Below are 23,852 nucleotides of genomic sequence, written 5' to 3'. Positions count from 1 at the left end.
TTTTACAAGCACACTCATTTTATTTTTAGAAATTTTTAAATGCATTATTCTGGATTACATTTGCATAGTGAGTTCAAATAATACATACTTATCACGTTAGAGTTGCAGTTATTAGCACTGAAATACTTTAGTCAATAACTTCTTTATAGAGTAAATAACCATAATAAAAATGTTATTGAAATGATGGGAATTTTGTCTTTTTTAATTTGAACTCTTAAAAAATAAACATACAACTAAAATCACAACAGAATTTCTGTGTTATGGTAACTAAAGAGTTTCTTATTCTTTTCAGTCTTTAAATTCATATTTTTAAGGTTGAAGATGGTGACTCTAAAGAGAATTCCTGAAATTTCAAAAGCTATGGTTACTGGTCTCAGAGACCCAATGCATGGCTTACATGTAGAGCTCCTCTTAGAAACCAATGCTATTATCTTTCCTGTTATTTGTGGTGTTCATATTTTAGAGGATGGAGGCTGGGAAAGTTCAGCTTATTCAATAAGCCAGGTTAAGAAAACAAACAACCCACTAAATTCCATACAATGTGTTCCCTTTCAGAATGCCATCAGTTTTCTCTCTCAACTTTATTCTTCACTCATTTCCGTACACCTCGTAAAGGTCTTTCAGAATTTTTCTGCAACATTTCATTTGAGCTATTATAGGTGCTTATAAATACCTATAGGCAACACTAAGTAATGTTTCCTCACAGAAAGTCCTTCCAAGATCAATTTAGTATTATCAGTTAATGATACTTATCATGCAAGTTTTGGGGAAGAAACAAATATTAAAAAAATAAAGGTTAAGCCGGTCATGGTGGCTCACACCTGTAATCCCAGCACTTTGGGAAGCCAAGGTGGGTGGATTACAAGTTAAAGAGATAGAGGCCATCCCGGCCAACATGGTGAAATCCTATCCCTGCTAAAAATACAAACATTAGCCGGGCGTGGTGGTGGGCGCCTGTAGTCCCAGCTACTCAGGAGGCTGAAGCAGGATAATTGCTTGAACCCGGGAGGTGGAGGTTGCAGTGAGCCGAGATCGCGCCACTGCACTCCAGCCTGGTGACAGAGCGAGACTCCGTCCCAAATAAATAAATAAATAAAATAAAGGTTATGTCCTCAAAAAAGTTAGCTGAATTCCATTTTCCTCTCTCATCATATTACCTTCCTAACTCCAAACAACCTAACTAATTTTCAATTTTCTCTTCGTTATTATAAATCCAATGAATCAAGGGATTTTTATGTTAACCACAAAAGTTCTAAATTTACCTTTGTTTTTTTAATACTCTGAACCAAATTACTCTCCTGAACAAATTTTTTACTCTCCCAAATGAAAATTTCAAAGAATTTTGGAGGTCTATACACATGAGGATTATGTATATCCAGTTGTGAAATCAAGTTAGAATCTTTTAGGTAAAAGCAAACTGATAATTTAAAAAAAAAAAAAAAAAACAAAACAAACCTTAGACCTTCATAGTTTAAGTCCACATAAACTTATTAAGAAAATGAAATGTCATATTTTACACTCTCAACTAAAAACAAACTTTATTAAAATTTAAGCAGTTTTTCTAGTATAATTTATTTGATAATTTTAAATATCTGTGACAGTTCCTTCAAATTTTATCTGAAATAAGAGAGGACTCTATGAAAGGTACTAAGAACTATTACCCAAGTTAGAAGGCATTTACATTCTAGCAGCACCTAGCTTATCAGCCAGAAGCAGAGATCCTGTTGCAAGAAGGAATGTTTGCCTCTACTGCACATTAATGACAAGTTCCTGTCCGTAAGAGGCAAAATGGAGGAAGTCACAATTTCTCTGAATAAAAATAAGTTTTTCTACAAAGCCAAAATATCACTGGTTTTTTTCACTGGAAGTGGAGGACAAATCCAGAGGGAAGAGATAGAGATGCTATGGAATGCAGCTGGGAATGGGATGTGGATTTGAAAACATAAACTACTATTGCTATCAAATATTTTGAAGTTTGGGGCAGGTAAAAACAAACATATAAAAAACGAATCACACAAACAGGCAAAAAGTAACATCTGTAATGTTCTTATAAGAATTGTATAATAAATTCTGATTGGCTAGAAGGAATTTTTGCAGGCGACAAGGTTTTTAAATGAAACACTAGACAGGTGATGGTGATAATAACAGTTACAGATAATGATTGTTGACCATTCGCAAATTCTTTTTTTTTTTTTTGTCTTTTTTGAGACTGATTCTCACTGTATTGCTCGGGTTGGTGTACAGTGGCAAAATCTTGGCTTACTGGAGCCTTTATCTCCCAAGTTCAGACAATTCTCTTGCCTCAGCCTCCCAAGTAACTGGGGACTACAGGTGCACACCACCACACCTGGCTAATTTTTGTATTTTTTGTAGAGACAGGGTTTCACCATGTTGGCCAGGCTGGTCTAGAACTCCAGACCTCAGGTGATCCACCCGCCTCAGCCTCCCAAAGTGCTGGGATTATAGGCATGAGCCACTGCACATAGCCTGCAAATTCTTTAAATGTGTCGCCTCAATCTTTACCTCAAGTCTGTGAGATTGGCACTAGAGATATATGGCTCCTTTTGGATTCTGAAATTCCAAATCACAATAATTTCTAAACACGAAAGACTTTTCAAGTTTGGAATCAATTAACACTAAAGCAAAAACTACTTATACTATCTATTTACTGACTTTAATGTTATTATTCATACATATTAATGTCCTTGGCCACCCAAGACCTTGCTGGGGATGTTACATAATGTATAGCATAACCACTCTAACTTTTCTAAAATTCAAACTATTCTAAATACATCTGGAACCAGAGAGTTTCATAGTGAGGCACAAAGCAATTTAATACCTTGCCCAAACTGATATAGTTAATAAAAATCAGAAGTGGAATTATTTTAGGTAAAGACAAAGAGCAGTAAGAGTTTTTATAGCAGAAGCAGCATGAACTAAAATAGATGGAAGTTAATATGATGTGTTAAAGAAAGAAGTGGCTTCCTGCAGCTCTAACTGTGGAAATAACCATCAGAGAAATAAGACCAGAAAGAGGGTTTAGGTAAGGCTATAATGAACCTTTACCTGTGCAGTTGGGACATGGACATCAAAGCAACAAAGTCATAAAAGATTCCTAGAATATTTGAGATGTGATCTTAATTTTTGAGAGAAAATTTAGGCAAATGGAAAGAGTACACACAACATACCTGAAGGAACAAAGACTTGAAGATCGGTTGGAAAATTGCTGCTATATTCTAGATACAACACTTTAGCTAAGGTATGCATGATGAACAGCACAGAGGAAGTCTGTCTTGAAAATAACCTGCAACTTGTATGAATAAAAATGTTATTTCCTGATGAGACATGGTTAGAGGGTTGCTGTCAGAATGGAGTGGCAGTGCATAGTGCATAGTGACAGATGATTTGGATTAATTATTACATTGGATAGATAGTATACAGACGTTCTAAGGAATTGCTAGATCATTTGGTTATTTTTCCTCCTTTTTCTTTAAATCGAAAAACATCCATACCCTAGACAAGGCCCCTCTGCTACATGTTTGTTTGTTTCACTGCATTTAAGAATTCTGGACACCCTTTATTGTACTTCAACCCTCTAGTTTCTTTAACCTGGTTGCATTAACCTAGTCTACAGTTTCACCCACCATCAAATCATCTCCCTTCGTAAAGCATCCTCTTTTTTCTTTTTTTTTTTTTTTGAGTTTTCCTTTCAGTTAATTTGTTTCTGATTTCTGTCTTGTGTTAGCTCTTGAAGGCAAAAGAAAAAAAATATCACACCATCAGGACTGAAATTTGTGTGAAAATTTTAGAAAAGAGAAACACTGATGCTTTCAGTATCTGTAAGGCAAGAGATCTCAGACTGGAAAAAACTTCTTACATTTAGATCAGCATACATCAGACACTGTGTTCCCCTCTGAAAGATATTCACCTTAAAAAGGTCTATCCTGCTCTTAAAATGGATCTACTGGACTTAGTATAAAGAGACTGAATTAGAGACAACCAGATTTTCCATACTGGAAACTCCTATTATGTTTTTTTTTAAAAAAAATTAAATAGATCAAAACATAGAGCATTAAAAAAGATTGTTTTTAGCAGGGCAAGATACACTGAAACTAATACATCTTAATGAGAAATAGGTTAACTTGACTTTGGAACTCTATTTCATGTCTAAACAGCAGAATTAAGCTCAAGGATTGTTCCAAATGTAAATACTCAGACCTGTACATAAAAGACAATAATTAAGCTAAATACTGATTTCTTTTCCAGACTTTAAAAATCATACCAAGTTTCATCTGGTATTCCTCTCCCTTAATTTACTGAACAATGGAATTAGCGTCAGAAGTAAAAAGAAGATAATTGTCAACACCATTCAGCCTTTTAATGGTAATCAAAATAACCCATTATGCCAGAAAAAAAGAAAAAAGAGAATGAGAAGATTGAGTTCAGAAAGAAATAGGAGAGTTGAGGATGTATATTTCATCTTTTCCCAACTGGAAAGCTGGGAATACATGAAACTTGGATTTTAAATTAATTGCTTTTTCTTATGTGAACTTGCACAAAGAAAAGTGAAGTAGGTCTTTTGAAGTTTTGCCCTAGTTTAATTAATGTACTTAAGGTTCCTTGAAGAAATGTTTCAAAAGAAAATATTCATGGAAGATATGGCTGGCATACCCTCCAGTTAATGATGATTTAAAGAAACATGAAGCAGTCAACATTTACTACTTTTTAATACTCTCAGAAACTTGCCACTCTGTTTTCTGTTTTTACCTTCATAATGGCAACATGTTGAATACTTTGATGCTTTTTTCAATGATGTTATCCTAAAAAAGTGTAACATCTCAAAGGAACATGCTTCTTTTCCCATTTCATTCATATTCACTCCTAAATCTGGATTAAATTGTATACATCTTCATTTAATTGGAAGAGACATTATTAATTTTTGATTGTTTAACAAATACTATGAAATCAAGTTTGTTATTATTACCAATTTACAGATAAAAAAGAAAGGTAAGAAAAAAAGGTCAAGATTTGATAACTGGTTAGTGGTAGAGGTGAGGTTTGAATTGGTGTTACCGTCTCCAGCATCAGTTCTTTTAAAAAAGCTCTACTTGTCTACTAGAACCCAGTACACTCTCTAGAGGCAGTGGTAGCTGCTAGTATTCTTTTTAATTTTTGCTGTTAACAACTATTTGTTCCCAACTATCTTCAATTTCTTTTTTTAGTGGAGGAGGAAGGGAGAGAAGCCATGGATTTTATATCTGTGTTAACAATATGTAGTCAAATAATTCAATCGTTATACACTTCGCTTCTCTCTTTCCCCTAAGCTTACATTAGTTCGTAACTAAACTGATTTTGATTAAATCTTCCTGGTGATTAGTTAAGAAATTTCCTGATGAGAAGTTTTCACGCAGAAAGCTAAAGGCAGCAGACATGAATGCTAGAATAGTAATACTATGATCTGGAGGATTTACCATTAAATCAAGTGGGGAAATACTTTTAGGAATAGAAATCATCTGCTCCATTTTACTGCACTAAATAAAAGATGCTCCAACATAGGTGCTATACCAATTCATTATTGATTATGCCATTTCTCTGTACATCTTCATTAAATATTAAGGTTTCTGAATAACTGAATACAAATATGTACATTATGAGTACACTTGAATTTATAAATGGCAAAAATAAAAGTTGTTGGTTTTATGAAGATATGGTCTATATGTACCATGTTCAAAAAATGCCCAAAGAAATGATTAAACACATTGACAGACGATTACCTTTTGAAAACAAAATATGAGACTATAATACAACACAAAGAAATCAAAAACAGGCTGAGTGCCATTTTTACATCTCAGTTTTTAATCTATTTTTAAATTGTATTGCACACTAAATTACTACATCCTTGGTAACAATCTTCATTCCCTTGTGGACCAGATATAACCACAATGATCACAAGTTACCACACATATATCTTCAGAAACTGTCATGTTCATTGACTGATATTATTACAAAATGATAAAGTGATTTCTCTGGATGCTTAAGATTTAATTAGATGTTATTTCTTTGTAAAGTAACTAAATCATTGAAAGATAAGCGACCCAGAAGGAGCTTTAAGAATCTTTTAGCATTTGAGGAAATGAGCCATATTGAGAAAGAGAAACTCAGTTAGAGATACAAATATTCACTTTATTAGGGTTTTTCATTCATGTATTCATTTAACATATATTTGTTGAGCACCTGTTATATGCTATGTTCTGTTCTTCAAGAGAAATAGGAATAGGGTGATAGATGCTAGAAGCATTATCAGGAAAGATTTCAAACAGAATATCAATTAATGGTTTTGTTGAATTCGGTTACCTTCCAACAGGCTCATGTGGTAATTAAAAATGTGTTTTCCCTAGAAAGCCATTCAGAGAGATCCGTGCTGGCTTCAATTTTTGGCCATGATTGGCACATGATAAAGAAAATCTAGCTGCTTAGTTAAACTGATTTAGCCTATTTTCCATTTTTCTCATGTTGGTTCATTTCTGTTTAATATTCTCAACCAAGCTATAATTTTCATGAGGACAGAAGCACTGACAAATCGTGTTTTAATAAGGGTACAGAAGTGTATTCATTACATGGAAGACTACTGAGAGCTGGTTAACTGCTCTGACTGTAAATTGATTTTAATTATTCCAGAGAGAAGGTAGGAACTACTATGGTGTATGGACAGTGTATGCCCTTTGTTTATCTTATTCTTTCCTGAATCATTTAACTAGTAGCTTTTTCACGCCAGTCAGAGACTAGAATAACAAAATAGGGTAAAAAGGATTCTCAGTTAATTTTGTAACATTTCCTATTATAGGAGTATTTGGTTTTCTTTGTAATCAAATTTTAAAAATCTCCTGCTACAAAATGAGATAATCTACATCTCTTTAATCCTTTATGGCTCAAATTTTACTTAATTTTTAAATATGATTCAAATTAGCCATGCATCAGAATATTATTTCTTATCAAATGGGTATCAGAGTCTACAATGAATGAATAGTTCTAACTGGGCAAGAGAATATTTCACATATGGCAATTTTCTTAGTGGATTTGAGAGTTCTTAGGGTCCATGATGACCAGAATTCTCATTTGGTTTTCTATAAATGAGGCTTTCTTAGTAAAAGACAAAGAGAAATTTTTAAAAATTAGATGTATCCCTTCTGTCCAAAAGAAGACTTATTGATAAATTACAGTAATAACTATCATGATTGTAAGAAAGCTATTGTAGATAGTAAGTTCTATGCATTAAAATGTTATATTTGGTAAGAAATGTACTTTATCACTTCACAATTAGTCTAGACAAAAGAAAAACATATTTAGTTATTTCATAATTAAATATCAATTTACTTTCTCTTACCAAAAATAAATAAATACAGTGAAAAAAGTGATCATCTATCAATGTACTGTTTCTTGGTGTATATCAAACAAACAAATAAATAAATAGGATTTTCAGATTATAAATATCAATGTTTCAAAATAAAAATTACTATTAATAAAAAAGTGAAATATATTATTCTTTACTCCAGAGATCATTTCCAAAGCTTAAAATAATCTCCAGGAATTAAATTCATCTTAGTAAATACACACACACACACACACACACACACACACACACAACTATATTTTTACTTGTATCTCTGCAAGGCATGCTAGTTTTATGAATTATACTTATTTCTTCATGAACATGATTGCTTTTATAGCAGTTGTATTAAAGGAAACAAACACAGAATTGCAAAAAAAAAAAACAGAAGTGGAGACAGATGAACTAAGTAGTATATCGTTAAAATAAAATTGCTTAAGTATTACAAAAAGAATAACAGGCATGTTTTAACTGAGGAATAAAAAAAAGTACTTCTAGTGAAAAGTTCAACACTTTCTTCATGAGAAAATGGATACAAAGTTGACAGATTTAGTAAAGGATACCTAAATGGAAGTCCTTTTAAAATATCCTGAAGTAATTCCATACTTGTTTTCTTCTTGGTCTCTACCTATTTCTTATAAGCTCAATGTAAATAGACATTTTCTTTTTTTTTAAATCAGCTTCTTCCTCAAAGTTGATTCATTCTGCTGTTCTCAAATCCAAGCCATGAACCTGACCTTTCTACATGGTGAGATCAGACTAACTCCAGCCATTTTCATGGGTCAGTAAAATCCAATATATACAAGGTGACATCCAGAGTGAAAAAGAACAATACTATGAATTCACCCATATTTTTACAAAACCAAACATATGTAGCATAGTAGTAGGACAAACAGGTATACATTTTCAAATGTCCACGAGTTTGTTAATTCAGGTCTTCAGACACTACACATGTTTAAAAATGTTTTTAATACCTAGAATACAATTACAGGGACAAAGCACGGTGGAAAGTTAGTCTTCTTTTCCTATTAGATGCAAATACATCTAATTAAGGAGAAGCCTAGCAGTGGAATTTTGTAGTGTCCATTGCATGTATGAATTATGAACAGGCCATCTATCACTTCATCTGAGAGGGAAGCTTACTGCCAGCTGGTATCAGGAATGGAATCAATATCAGGCATTGTATAGTTGTCAAAAAATAATAATAGGATTTAAGAATCATTGACCTTGGCCAACTTTGAACTGATTATTTAAAACAAACAAAAAAATAGAAAGTGATATTACCATCTTTAGGGGCTAAAATGTATTTAATACACAACCTCCAAGAAAATGTGTTAAATGATAAATAAATCATTTATCATAGATGGTTGAAAACTTTCCAGATCATATGAGAATTTTGTAGCATTATAGATACAAATAAAAATATATTTTGTTTAAAAAATATTTTGAGAGATATATTAAGCCACTAGTTCACCACGGATCTGTTGTATGAAGTTCCATTATTTACAGAGATGTAGTTTGTTGCAATAAAAGATGACAGATTTACAGTAGAAAAATAATTTCAGTGCAGGTCATAGCTCAGTCTTTCTTAGCTACAGGATACTAATTATTTTACTGTTTGGGGTGGAAGACTGTGATATCCTCTCCATCTCAATGTTAATGTGTATATGTATATGTGAAACGGCTTTGCAAACCACATTGTAATATACTACTTTCATGTTATTTATTTTATTAAAGCAGTTGCTTACTAGCAAGTGTGAAAAATATCCAGATGACAACCCCAGACTGTTTATCAATATAGTCAGTGTAATAAATATACTCATTAGCTCTTGGATGATACACTCAATAGAAGCTTATAAATATATTCGATTGGTGACTTAAGAACTTCTAAATAACTTAATCTTTTTTCCATAATAAAGGAAAAATTTAAAAATCGTACAATTTTGTATTAGCAATGTTTGTGTTATCCTAGCAAAGGAAAAGATCTTAAATTTAAGTATAGTAACGCCAATGGTGGAACTGTTAAAAAATATCACAGAAAATAGTTAGAAAATATCTCTAAAACTATTCCCATTACTTTCAAACAAATATTTATCCCTATTGTCAAAAATATTGGGTCTCATTTCACTCATATCGTACATAAAATGTTGAGTTTAAAATTTTTAAGAATTGGCTGGGCACGGTGGCTCACGCCTGTAATCCCAACACTCTGGGAGGACCAGGTGGGTGGATCATGAGGTCAAGAGATCGAGACCATCCTGGCCAACATGGTGAAACCCCGTCTTTACTAAATATACAAAAAATTAGCCGGGCGGGGTGGTGGGCACCTGTAGTCCCAGCTACTCAGGAGGCTGAGGCAGCAGAATGGTGTGAACCCAGGGGGCGGAGCTTGCAGTGAGCCGAGATCGTGCCACTGCACTCCAGCCTGGGTGACAGAGTGAGACTCCGTCTCAAAAAAAAAAAAAAAAAAAAAAAAAAAAAATTTTAAGAATCATCCCTAACTATCCTATGTAAAATGCAATGGCTTAATTATTTTGCTTTAAATCAGAAAATTTTTGCCATCCAGAAGGAGTTTTAGAAAATAAAGTGACAACTGAGTTTAACTACATGGATATTTGGTCCAAACTATAATTACAGTTGTATATATGTAATAAATAACAGGAGCAAATGGGTGATGATAAAGTTTAAATATTGCAGGACTGGTTCTTCAGCATCTACTTAGGATAACACATACTAATTCTTTTTTCCAGGATTTTTTTCATAGATAACTCAGAAATACTGAGTTATCACTTTTCAGAGTTCAAATATAAATGAATTTCAGTTAGCACGGGACCATGTAAAGCAATAACTGCCTGTAGTACTTTAATTAAAGTGATTCTAGTTTTATATTTCATCTATTAAAGAAAACAACTGACTACTATATTTTTGGTACCAGTTCTGCATTTAAAAAATTATGTAAACAGACAACTGAAAACACCCAACAAGTGTACTAACACAGCACAATAGATTAAAATTGTGCCATAATCACACAAATAAATACTGCAAAGCAAAAAAGACCAACCAACCAATATATGCAACATGGGAGAATCACATGGACAAAATATTGAGTAACGTAAGCCAGACAAAAATATATACATACTGTGCAATTCTATTTATATGAAATCAAAGACTGGTAAACCTAATATATATGGTGACAGTTGTCAGATGGGGATGAGAGAGTCCTGTGGAGTGCTGAAATTTTTATATTCTGCTATCTGGGAGAAGATGTATGAATGTATATAACTACATATGGATGCATATGGAAGACATTCATCCAGATGTATGCTTAAGAATCATGCATCTTAGAAACTTTTATTTAAAACTTTTTAAAGCTCATAAAAAAGAAAAAAACAAAAGAATCTTCATTTTTCAGAAAGCATGCTCAGTGGGCGTTTCAACAAAATTCTTTAAAATGTCAGCGTGCCCTAGAATATACATCAAGAATGAAATTACAAACTAGACATTTTAATCGTGTTCATTTACAGAAACAATAACTTATGGGTAAGTTTATATTCAATACCTCTTATTAGTTATTTCTACATTTACCAACGAAGCCAAATCTCCTTCAATTGTATTTCTGTACTACTAAAGTTTTAGGAAAAGAAAAAATATTTTATAACTAGATGTAAACGATTTAGAGGGTAAATGGCCTTATATAAATGAAGGAATAGAAAACTGGAAGGAAAATCTGTGATCAAAGCCAACTCCCCAGGTGCTAGTATTATGACCATGAGCAGAAAGGCCATTTTTCCCTCTTTAAGCCTTCGTTTTCTGTTGCATAAAATAAAGGTGCGAAAAAAAATAACATTCAATGATCCCAGCTCTAAAATCAACAACTCAAATGGGCCAGTGTTGAAAAAGTGACTTTGGCCCAAAATTTTCAGTGTTCATATCTTGACTCGTAACAGCCAACATTACATAAAACTTAAAAATAAGTTTATAAGAAGTATTTTATGCCCACATTCTCATTTCAAGTATAGTGCTATCAATAGAGGTTAGAAATCTAATTTTTATAACAATTGCCAACAACTAGACTATAATAGAGTTCAAATTTCTTTCTTCATAAGCATGTGATATGGGGAAATTCTGAATTTTAAAGTAAACGGACATTGTTGTCTAGTGAGAAACACCTGTTTCAAGGCAGTTAAGCACTTTGAGAAGGCTTCTGAGGATTTGCTTCTGTGGAATGCCACAGTAGAGTCTTGCACGGGATGGCACAGATGGCCACAGTGAAAACTCACCGTGCATCTCTAACTCTTGTATGTCTCTGGGTATAGTAATGTATATGTTGACAAAACAAGCTAGTGCAATTTCCTGTCTGAGAGGTGTTTCCCCCTATTGTGCTATTCCACCACTCATTATTTTAAGCCACTGATGTGCAAAAGAGACTCACATTAGAAATAGAACCTTTGTTCATGGATATTATCTGTTTTGTTTTTTTTTCTGGAGAGAAACTGCTTATGACCAAAATTGTTCATTGGTTATTGCTTAATTTAGAATAATACTAAAAGTACTTCAGGAAACCTTCTGTATTAAAAAAAGTATATTTCTCACTACTCTCTGTCTATGGCTGATTTTAATATTGTTTGAACTCTGTTTCTCCAATTGTTACAGAGGAGTGAGAGAGAGAACATTTATACCAAAGGGTTATATTTAATCGTCCTTCACACTCTGAAAGTCCAAGATTATTCAAAATGTGGTGCAACAGATAACAGCATTGACTAGAAACACCATTAACACAGGTTCAGATCCAGACATCAACACTTACTAGCACTTGAACTTGGGGAAAATTAAACACTCTTAGCCTCCCATCTGTACCATGAGATAATCATCAACTTTCATGATTATTTAGAGGATTGAGATGAGATATATGAAGCACTCTGCATAGGACCTGAACAAGTCCATCAATCACTGGCCATGGATAATGCTTTCAAGGGCACGAGTCACTCACTTGAAAGAACGTCGTACATAGGATAAAGTGTTCTACCATCAGACTCAAAACTAATGCGTCAGTTTTCTAATCACTTCCAAGGTCAAATTTTTGAAATTCTTTCAGTAGTGCGCTTTGAAAACTGTTGTGGAAATACTAATGGATTGTTTAATGATAAATGTCTGAGCTTACGTAGGGTAAAAGCTCTTTAATTCTCTATTCCAATGCAATGCCCCCACTTTTTACCTCCCATTCTTCGTTTAACCATCCACACGCCTTCCCGTAAGAGTTTTAGAAAAAACTTGGCTATTCCTGGCTGCAAAGAAAAGCCTATTTCAAGCCCAAGAAAACTTAGTCAAGAACAGGACTTTACTTAATGGGATAATATTTATGACAGTAGCTTATTGCTATTGGGCATGTAAGTAACTCTGAGTAAAATAGATGGATTTTTTAAGTTGATATTACAGATATGTAGGTTCATAGTCATTGCTTATAATTTGATATGTAAAAACAATTTAACAGACTTGCATATTCCAAACAGTGTACTTACATCTTACTCTTGATATTTTCCTTTTCATTAGGCAAAGAAAATGTAAAAATCTCTTTCACACATACACACCCACACCTCCCCCACACACATACCATTTTATGAACATATACACACGTTTCTTTCACCTATAGCTGAATAACTTTCATAGTGTCATAGAGCATATAATATAAATCTCATAAAGGCATGGAGTGTATCAACACACATACTAATCAATTTTTTCAAACCCAATGTAAGTTTTGGTCTTATTATAATTTCCAATACGTTAATGGCTCTGCTGCCACCTAAATGAAAATTGTACCAGGTACTCATAAGCATTAACTCTCTTCATCTGGTAAACCTAGTAATGATGTTTCAAATTCAATTTAAAAACCATTAAAATGTAGTGACTTTTAAACCCATTATAATTTAGCTCATTTCTGCAAAATTTAGTTTAGGAGAAAGCAGCTGTGCATTTGAACATCTGGAAATTACTTTTAATTGCACTTTTCTCAAGTGAGAAATGAGAAACTCTACCTGTGATTCTATTTGTATATCTGACCACAGAAATCCTAGCAAACACCTGCACTTTATTTATAATTTCATTTTGGGCTACATAATCTCATTTTGCTATTAATCCAGACTTTTATGTGATTTAGCAACTGCAAATTTGATCTTGCATGGGCTTTAAGATGGAAAATGGAAATTGCAAGATATTTGATTACTCATAAGTTACTTCTCTAAGGAGAAAACAAATTTCAAAGGTAGACATGACTAATCTGAAAGTTGAAAATATACAAATACTATTACATTTACACTTAATGACTTGGGTATTGAAAATAAAAACAAATTCCAGATACGGGTTGGCCTAATAGCTTACATTTTATCTAAGACCTATTCATTCAATAAATCAGCCCTTGGTCTTGAATAAAGCATTTAAAACTACTGATTACCAAAATTGATTACTGCCTTCTAGTAACAAATACCAGTTTCCAAATTAAATTTGTTGGCACAAAAATATATCAACAGGAAAATGTTATCATTCCATAAATATTCTGAACTGATTATTTCTCTGTTTATCTGCCAAGATTACAAATCATTGTTTGTTTCTATATCATTGATTCATTTCCTGACAACCAAAGATGTTTTAGAGATATCTATAACACACTTCAGTAGGAATTTTCTCTCCATCAGCTTTTTCAAATGTCATGCTATCTGAATACATCTACAATTGGTGGTTGAGGTGGGAGAATCGCTTGAGCCCAGGACTTCAAGACTGTAGTGGGCCATGATCACACCTGTGAAGAGTCACTACACTCCAGGCCTGGCAGCATAGTAGGATCCTATCTCTAAAAAGAAATAAATTAAAATAAAGACTGAAATTGGCTGTTGACAGGAAAAAAAATGACTCTCCATAGAATATTTATGAATGGGCCCAAGGAATGGAGAGGAAAGAGCATGTAATCAGATTAGAATCCCACAGAACATGCAATAGTCATACACTTGTATTTTTCCCAAACTCCTGTACTAGCAGAAAATTCATATCCAGATCACTATACTTCATGAAGACTGTAACAGGAAATTTTCAAAGCAGTGCTTTCGAAAAGTAATTTTGGATGACATCTCAAGTAGAATTGGAATAAAGCCAATCCCATAACTTAAATTTCAGAACAACTGTTTCTATCACTGTTTAAATATTCTGTACACAAAACATGTATTTATATATACTATTTTGAACACAAAACACAACTTAGTAACTCATAAGTAGAACATGCATGTTCTATAATTTTTAGCAACTTGACCTTTCATGCACAACTGTCCATATTCTTCAGGAAAATGCCCAGGTTTAGGGCAAAATGAAAAACTAGTGATCCTTGCTAAGGCTGAGTCAGCTTGGTTATAATGCTGATTTGTCCAACTGAACGAGCTGAACTACCTAGACAGGGATTTAAAAAAAATCACTACACAGAGAAGAACCCTGCTCCTGCCAAGGAAACGCTATCACAGATCCTCCAGTGAACAAGAATGAGTGTGTAACTCCTCTCTCCTTGTAAAAATATCTGAGATTGGTGATTGGGGCTCTGAGGCAAGACTCAGGGATTTAAATATGGTAAATGACTGTATAAGCTTAAAGCACCATGGACCATACAGAATGGATCACCACCATCCCTTTGACACCATTTTCACAAGAGTTCTTACAGACTGAGTAAATGAAAGCTGCTCTCAAAGCCCACTGTCTACCTTTCCAGCATGTTGTTTATGTATGAACAGCAAGTTGTAATTAGTTGCTATAAAATATATCATTTTATTACTTTCCATCTTACTTTCTATTTTAGTTTTAAAACTGAAGTCCACAGAAAGCCCATATATTCCTCACATTTATCTAAGCATTCAAATAAAACAGTTACTCCTTTCAAAATCTCTGCAAATGATAAAGCAGTTGATTATCACAGGAAAGAAAACGTTTTTGAAATATTTTCAGATATTTCCTCTTACAGACGTTGACCTCAGATGTCAGTGGGAGAAATGGAAAGAAAGGCACGATAGCTTGGTCTCATGATATTTTTAAACAAGAGATTATGTAATATTTCAATAATAGCAAAGCAGAGACAATTACAACTTTAGTAGATATTAGTTTTTTAAGCAAACGATAGTTCTCCAGATTTTCAAAGAATTAGTAAATCTTTAAAACGAATACTAATCAAATATTTAGAATCACTCTATAAACACGTAAATTAGCACAAATTTATGCTGAATATTCAGTGCTTTAAAGGAAGCAAATCCTCAGATTTGATGTGATCATTAATATTGATTCATATATCGACTTACTCTCAGTAAGAAACTCAATAAATTTGTTTATAAAAAGTAATATGGAATAAGAATAAACTTAGAGCCTGCTATCAGACTTTCCAACCTTGAGTTCAAAAGACATATATCTCAGGATGTAGGCAAAAACACAGGTTGGCAAATACACATGAACACATAAACAAAAGAAAACTAAAAAAATTCTTTCAGTTTTTTGAGAAAAAATTTTGAGCATTAAAAAAGAGGTTCTTTTACTGATCTATTTGTCTTGACTTTGAGAGAAGAATTTATAGCAAGATATAAATCATCATTGTTTAAACAGCTAATAGGTCAGGTGGCTTGTAAAATGAATGTTTAAGAATGATATCAAACAGTAATATTTACTTTGTGATAATTTTAAAATTAAACCAATATAAAGTAAAAAAATTGCAACAAGTACAAATCAATGCTTCTTTTATTTGAGCAAGACTTAAAATCAGCTAACGTGATTCTTTCTATACAATATGAGTTGTATATAAATCAAAGTAACATTAAAAAATTATTCGGTTATATAAGCTATAGTTGTATGTTGGCTGCTTGGAAATATGACATTTGTTCATCTAATAAAAGAGTAAAATATGGCAGTTAATTTTATGAGAAAAGCCTTACAAATGCATTACAGATTATAATTACTGTTTTAATATTTCACATTTATTGTATTAATGAAATAACAAAGTATTATTATTAGCAGTTTATATGAAAGGTATCATCTTTTATTTTAGTGCATACTTTCTCCAAAACAACAAAGGTTGGTGTCTTCACGTGCTTCTATATCTAGTTTTATTACTGCAAATTCCAAATCATCCTGACTATACTAGTTTTTACGGCCGAGGTCACTGAAGTTGTGCCAAAAATTCAACAATGATGTTCAATCTAATGTAGCAATGCATTTATCTTATTGCTGAATTTTAGACTCCTCAGAACAAAGCACTTCATTTAAATGATAAATGCTCACCTAAAATACCCTGTTGTAAAGATTTCTCACATTTAAACAATTGTGGATAAAATACTGCAATGGTAAAGCTTTCTTTTCAATACAGAATAAAAGTTGATGTTTAATTATTTAATGTCTCTTTTAATTGGAGGGAAAGAAAGTATTTTATGTGCCTGTTGCATAATTAAAATAAACAAACAAAAACCCTGTCACATTTAAAATGGTAAAAGTCCATAATTTGAATTGACAACTATAAATGAATTTAACTTTTTCTGAAGAGTAAAAGAGATTCCACATTGTAAAATTTCATAGATTTTAATATTTCCAATATAAGTATGGGGCAAAAGATGAACGAAAAACTTGTTCGAGCTATTCTTTATAAATTGAAGAAATTCAACAAAAATATTAAAATATTTTTCTCTTTAAAAGTAATCACATTTCCATATAGTATTTTTAAAATGTTAACTCAATGAAGGAAATGTAATCAGTGTTTTGCATTTATGGTCCTAAGGAAAATTAGCTAATAATTCTGCTAAAAAGCCTAGATTATGGAAATAATTACAATGCATTGCCATAGCAAAAGAAAGCAATTTTTTAGCTATTTCAGTAAGGAAGTTAATTTAAATTGTCCTTAATACACTTACTTGTTTCTACCTCAACTAAAAAACATTTGTCAGTAATCGTGTACAAGTAAGTTTCTTCTGAACTCGCAAACTAACACTTCTATGTACTCCAAAAGTTCTATATTTGATGACATTTACTTTGCTATGGGCTCTAATTAGCAAAGAATACCCTATAATTTTCAGTTAAAACATTTCTTAGTAAATATTAGAAAAATAATCTATCAATTTCAAATGCTAAGTACAACAATTGATTCAAAATAATCAAAAAATAAAAACAGAAGATGTAAGAGCTAAAATTAAAATTAAAATTGAATTCAAAATTAATTTTTAAGTGAGAATCATGCTGAACAAGAGAAGCTATCTTATTTTTCCTGCACCTGTTTCATGATAATAAATGTGAAAATGTTTGGTTTTTAATCCAAGTTTTGAAATATTTACCTTTATTAACTGCTTTTACATAAATTACAAAGATTACATTAAATGAGAATTCAGCTGTAAACTCACACACAAAGAGAACTTATCTAGGTAAATTTCTATTAATAACAATTTATAACTTCTATGGATTTTAATGTTGACTAGTATGAAAATTCCAAACACTCCATTCCTCGGTTAAACTAATAGCAAGGTTTTTACAGTATCATAATTCGGTCCACAGCAAAACAAATATAAATTGTATATTTACAAAAATGACCTGAAGGAAATCAGGAGGGATTTTCTAATCCTAAAATTTACCTAAAATTAATATGATTTTTTCTATCACCAAAATTTGCAATATTCTATACTGTAAAGGGAAGATAAATACAGAATAAACATGCCTATTAAGAAATCTCTTAATTAGGTCACTCTTAAAAAATAATGTATCTGATTCTCATCAATATTTTAAAGAGAAATATGACTGTTTCTAGTAAAATAAAGTTGCACTCTGGATTACTACAGATTAACACACAAGGCATAATAGTATTTACGATAGTGATAATAAAATTTCTTTTAAAAAAATAAAATAGAGCAACTGATATTACACTTTTCTACTTCTAATTATTCGGTAGAGTACCTATGTTTAATGTCTAAAGATATTATTGAAAATGGCTATAGAAAATTTGAGGTGTTAATATTTGATTGCTATAGTATTTCATTGCCACTCGTGAATTTAACTCTTAAAACACTAGAGTATAAAATTGGCTTACAGAACAAAATTCAGTTATAGTAATATCAAAATTAATAATAGTTCCATAAATTGGATGTTAAGTACCTTTGAGCTTCAGAATTTCTTTCATGAAAAATTATCCTTTTATTGCAAAACAGCAATTAAACACAATTACTTAAAAGTTATTCAGCCATGTTTATATACCAAGCATTTCTATTAAAACATTTGTTAGAAATAATATCAAGGTGTTAATACGTTTTTAAAATTATATAACAAATGCTGACATTTTTAAAAATCCCAAATGCTACCTTTTAACATAAACAAAAACACTATAAAAATGTTAAGCTTAATTGCGCGCACGATGAAACTTCTAGAAAACTCCATTACTTACTGTTCACTGAGTATTACTTACAGAGATTAACAGTTTTAAGAATTCATTTGTTATTTATCCTGTAGTGTTTTGAAAAACCTTTTTTGCACTGTATACTTCTCAATAAGATGATCATACCTACTCTGGTCTGCTGAGAAAAACAAAAAATCAGCAAATCTTCTTTAAGATTGTGCTTGCTCCATCGTATCTTAGGTGGCAACAAGCAAGGACTTCATAATGATAAAAGCAACAACATGAGAAAAAATATTTAATGCTTGTTTCATATTGACTGTATAAAGTCATTTTGACATGCCTATACAACTGGTTGTGGCAGCTTTCAGACATGATTCCTGATTAAAAAAAAAAAAAAAAAGAAAGAAATTGCTCCAGGTTCTTTAGAGAAAGCTTGCCGCTGGGAAGTTGATTTTGGCCAAGTGCCAAAATCATGTGCAAAGGGGCCTCATTACGGATTCATGGCAGCCTTCACCACTAACAAAAAATGTGACCCAACAGGCTAAATCAGCGACTAAAATTAAAAAGTAAGAGACAAAGACAACTTACTTAATATTCCTTCCAAAGCAACATTAAACTTTTTTTGGTAATTAAACCCTTATTAGTATAATGCAGTGTTCCTCTGTCCTCAAATGATTGTACAATTACTCTTTAAAACTTGTCAATTTCCCTTCTAAATAACACTTTCTTTCTGTGGCAGTTTACAAAGATTTCGCTATATAATAAAACTCTATATCCACTGTAATGGGTTCAATAGAAGAAAACAAAATCGTAAAAATGCAGACGACAGTATTCCTTTAAGATTTAAACAAACAAACAAAAAATAAGCAAACAATCGTCAGTACATTTTGAACTTCTACAAAAGTGAACATGCACCCTCTAAACTCACATTGGTTGCGATTAAGCAGTCTCACTGCCCAACTTTCCCCCAAAAAAGTAGATTTGATATCGTAGCCTTACCTAGATGTCTTCTGGCTTTTCTGCAGATCAAAAAGTTTCCTCCCTAAGCACACAGATATTCTTTCACAAACCATAAAGGCCCTTTTATGAATCCAGCACTGTAACAGGCTACCTTCCACACCACGTTGAGAGCCCAGTGTACAAGCTCTCAAGATAAAATACGTTGCTAATACACAATTAGTGGGAGAGGTTGTCTACTGGAGAATTTATCTTAACGACAGGAGGAAAAAAATAGAAGCTTTTTTTTTTTTTTTTTTTAATAGCAAAAAGGGTGCGGTCAGATGTTAGGTTTTGCCTGAGAAAAGGGTTCTACACTGCACTAGTACCTAAACACTAGCAGAAGCTGCCTGGGAAGGGAGCCAATGGAAGGACTTTGTTTGACCCAGCTGCCAATCTCCCCTGAAGCCGTGCGCCAGACTAAACACTCACACTATTTTAACTCAAATCAGGCTACAGCAGCTGTTTGCTTTCCGGCTCTGAGCTCTGCACCCACCATGGCCTGTGCAGTTCACCCGCGAGCTTTGCTAGCTGCCTGGCTGAAATCTGTTCCGGGTTGGGATTTGTCATTGGGGAGCAAATATTAACCCTATTCCTCATGGTAAATCTGGACTGTTTGTTGTTCAGCATTTGGATCTGGTCATTGGGGTAATTTCTGATCTTTTAAAAGAAGACTGATATTTTATATCATGGAGAAAATTTGAGATTTAAAGGTAACAAGGATTCCTACGTTTCTTTGAAATTCTGATGTAAACTCTTCTGATGTGTTCAAATTAACACTAAAATAGCCCTTGTGTTTTCCTACAAAAACAAGGTCCTTAGAGTCCACCTCTAAGAACAAAGATGGTACCCATTCACTCCAACCTAAAGCTCTTCGACTACAGCAAGATGGTAAGTTGGCATCACAGAGTCGGAGAGACTCACATGGTTGCAGGAGTTAGCACTGACTCCTCAATGCTCAGGAAAGTTTCTCCAAAAGCAACACCTAGGCACACAAGAAGTTTGCTTTCCTTGTATGAAAAGGTACCAAGTGACCTAATTTACCGTACCTAAATTTCTAAGCTTATTTAGTTATTAGGCTAAGTGTAAAATTCACATTCTGAATTGTAAAACGTTATGCCCACAGGTAGCCTGAAGTTAAAAACAAACTAGAGAGAAGTTAGTTAGGGAATGTACAATTAAAGTAATAATCAAAATGATCTGATTGTAGGGGGGAAAGAGATCCAATAATTAAGACTGATTGCACATGAGATAGGAGCCAAACATTATGTATGTGGCAAAAATAAACCAGTAAGTCATTCAACATGTGGAAGAGAGAAAGAAGCTCAGAGGAGTGTAATAACATGGATCATAACTGAGTTATTTTTACTCCTGACCAAATTCCTTCCTATTGGACAACGATGGTGAGAGAAGCCAGGATGTTTTTCGTTAGAGATTTTAGTTTCTGTTGTTGCATCAGGCAAAAGGATATCTCTTAATGTAAGGCAAATAGACAGAATTTTTGTTTTTGTTTATTAACATAACTAATTTTGATCTAGCTATGATGGTTCACAATGCAGTCAGAAGATGAGCAAAAGTGAAATGTTCCTAAAATACACGAAAGGTGTGTCTTCAATTTTTTTTTTTCAGAAAGTTGTTTCCCCTGCTTTAAGAGAGTTTATTTTGTTTCTATTCTTGCCCCAAATGATAGATCTGTTTTCTTATCTTAGAAAGTACAGATCTAAATTACAAAAAAATTGTAATTTTATAATAAAACATTATTTCCTCAGATAGGAAGTAGCAAAGATGCCTACAGAGAGGCTGAACTATTAGGCTTTATAGATGCATAAAAACTGAAAGACCCAATAAATTAAAAATGCATGTCATGATAATATTGCACAGCAAATAAGGCTAGTATCCTTATTTTGAAAGTGATCGATATGTAAAATCAAAAGATTCCCATTGGATTTGGCTTCATATATAGCAGTGTATAGTTTGATGCTCAGAATTCTTATGGAATCTAATAAAATGCTGGGAAATCATTTCTTTTGTGTCCCCTTTTTTTTTCCAATGTAAGAAAATATTCAACTTGTTTCTCTGAATGGTCTATTATCATCTACAAATCACCCACTATTACATTGTTATATATATATATATATATCTGCAGTAGCTATAGACTGGCAGTCCTATAGTAACATTTGTTGATCTCAGTAATCACTTCTTTACACTTCTTTTCTGTCTTTTCGTTAGACATCTCATGCACAATAGCAGTTAATTCATATCATGACTGTTACAGGCTGAATTGTCTCCTCCCCAATTCAGATGCTGAAGTCCTTACTCCCAGTACCTCAAAATCTGACTGTAGGTGGAGTTAGTGTCTTTAAAGAGGTAATTAAATTAAAGGAGATCAGTAGGATGGGCCTGAATCCAATGACTGGTGTCCTTATAAGAAGAGGAGGTTAGGACACAAAAACACAGAGAAGACCATGTGAAGACATAGGGAGAAGATACCCATTTGCAAAGCAAAGGATGGGGCTCAGAAAAACCTACCCTGCCAACACCTTGAGCTGGGACTCCTTGCCTCCAGAATCGTGAAAAAATAAATTCCTGTTGTTTAAGTCGTTCAGTCTATAGTTGTTATTTGTAGAAAACTAATACAACGCCTAAGTTGAAAGGAGTGAAAAATTGTCCTATCTACTACTGGAATACAATTCATTTCTACCCTCAAGTGTTTGATTTTGTCCAAGACAGCACGGAATGTACAAAGGAAATGTAATTTATTCACATTTTCCAGAAAAGAGGAAAAACTGTGTGTACACCAGAGTTTTATATAAAAGGAATAACAAGGTGCTAAAAATGAAGGAACATAAGACACAGTTGCCACTTTTCCATGATACTTATTTTCGTATTTTGAACAGGAATACTGTGCTTAACTCACTTTGTAAATAATAAAATAGTATGTGCACAATTAATACATACACACTTTAAAAATAATTGTGGAATAAATAGGTGCCTAGCATTTCCTTTGGGATAATCGAAAATGGTATGTGAAACTTTTGATTTTGAAAGACAGTTCTGACACATGGACAACTCACATTCAAGGTCTGATGCTAGATAAAAACTTGATATCAAGAGTTGGAAGCATAAAAGCTAGTCTTTGTAAGTGGAGAGTTCCAATAATCTATGCAAAGGGAAGAGACCCTAAAGGAAAAAGGAAAAGAAAAGTGACCTTATAATAAAGTCTGTATAAAGGTAAATGAAGGAAGACTGAAGGTGTCAAAGATAAAAGAAGTTAGAAGGTTAATCAAATATCTCCCCCAAAAAATCATCTTTGCCCATAAGCAAAGCAACAAACACACCACTCACATGAAGTTGGAAGACACAAGGTAGCTATGGGAAACATATTGGAGCAGGAATATTTTGCTGCTTGTGGTGGGCAGGATTCTAAGATGGCCCCAAGATTTCCACTCCCTGTATACTTTTACTTCCCTAGTAGGTGGGGTAGAACCTGTGAATATGGTAAGATACTTGCTTTGTTGTTAAGAGTCAATGAGATTTCCATCTAGTATTAGTAGAGTGAGAAAGAAGAAAAGAAGCCAATTGCAAATCAATCCGCCTGCCCAGAAGAGGTAAGGAATAGGTGACTGAAATTACCATTGTAACAAGATGCCATTTTACCTAGCCACAATTCCCACCTGATGCCACCTGAACGTGAGTACTCATTTATTCATCCTTTGGCTCACCTGATCCTATCAAAAATTTTGTTTAATGCTGACCCTGTGTGGGGCATCGGGCTGTCATGTGGTATAAAAAACACAGCTTTTGATCTCATGATGATAGTCGAGGAAGCAAACTGAAAGCAAAACAACCAGTCCTAAAGAAAATGTCACTGTGGTGAGCAATTAAAATGCTGAGGTGGTAACGTCCAGTGTTTTCATAAATGTGGCAGAATATTACGACAATATTAGTAATTATCACATATTCAAATAATTATAATAAACAAATTATGGAGAAAGGTGCTATTTGAAAAATGCCATTTTTTTGTCATCCTACAGCTACATGATGTCATTGTCTTAAAACAACTAAATATAATACTGGTTGGGTGAA

At 33.0% G+C, this 23,852-nt stretch overlaps 1 long non-coding RNA gene across 2 annotated transcripts in view; it reads right to left on the bottom strand.

Annotated features, from left to right (window-relative positions):
• LOC101146410 (uncharacterized) overlaps nt 1-23,621 on the bottom strand; it is a 194,540-nt gene extending 170,919 nt beyond the window's left edge. Inside the window, exon 1 of one of the 2 annotated variants that reach the window (XR_008674840.2) lies at nt 19,770-23,621. This is a non-coding gene — a long non-coding RNA (uncharacterized lncRNA). The remainder of the gene's footprint in view (nt 1-19,769) is intronic. The other variant, XR_008674839.2, reaches the window with a different exon arrangement.
• Nucleotides 23,622-23,852: the final 231 nt, after the last annotated feature.

This window comes from Gorilla gorilla, chromosome 22, assembly GCF_029281585.2.
Source record: "Gorilla gorilla gorilla isolate KB3781 chromosome 22, NHGRI_mGorGor1-v2.1_pri, whole genome shotgun sequence".
Taxonomy (NCBI): domain Eukaryota; kingdom Metazoa; phylum Chordata; class Mammalia; order Primates; family Hominidae; genus Gorilla; species Gorilla gorilla.
Note: the sequence above shows the minus strand (reverse complement) of the source record. Positions and strands in the feature narration are given on the sequence as shown.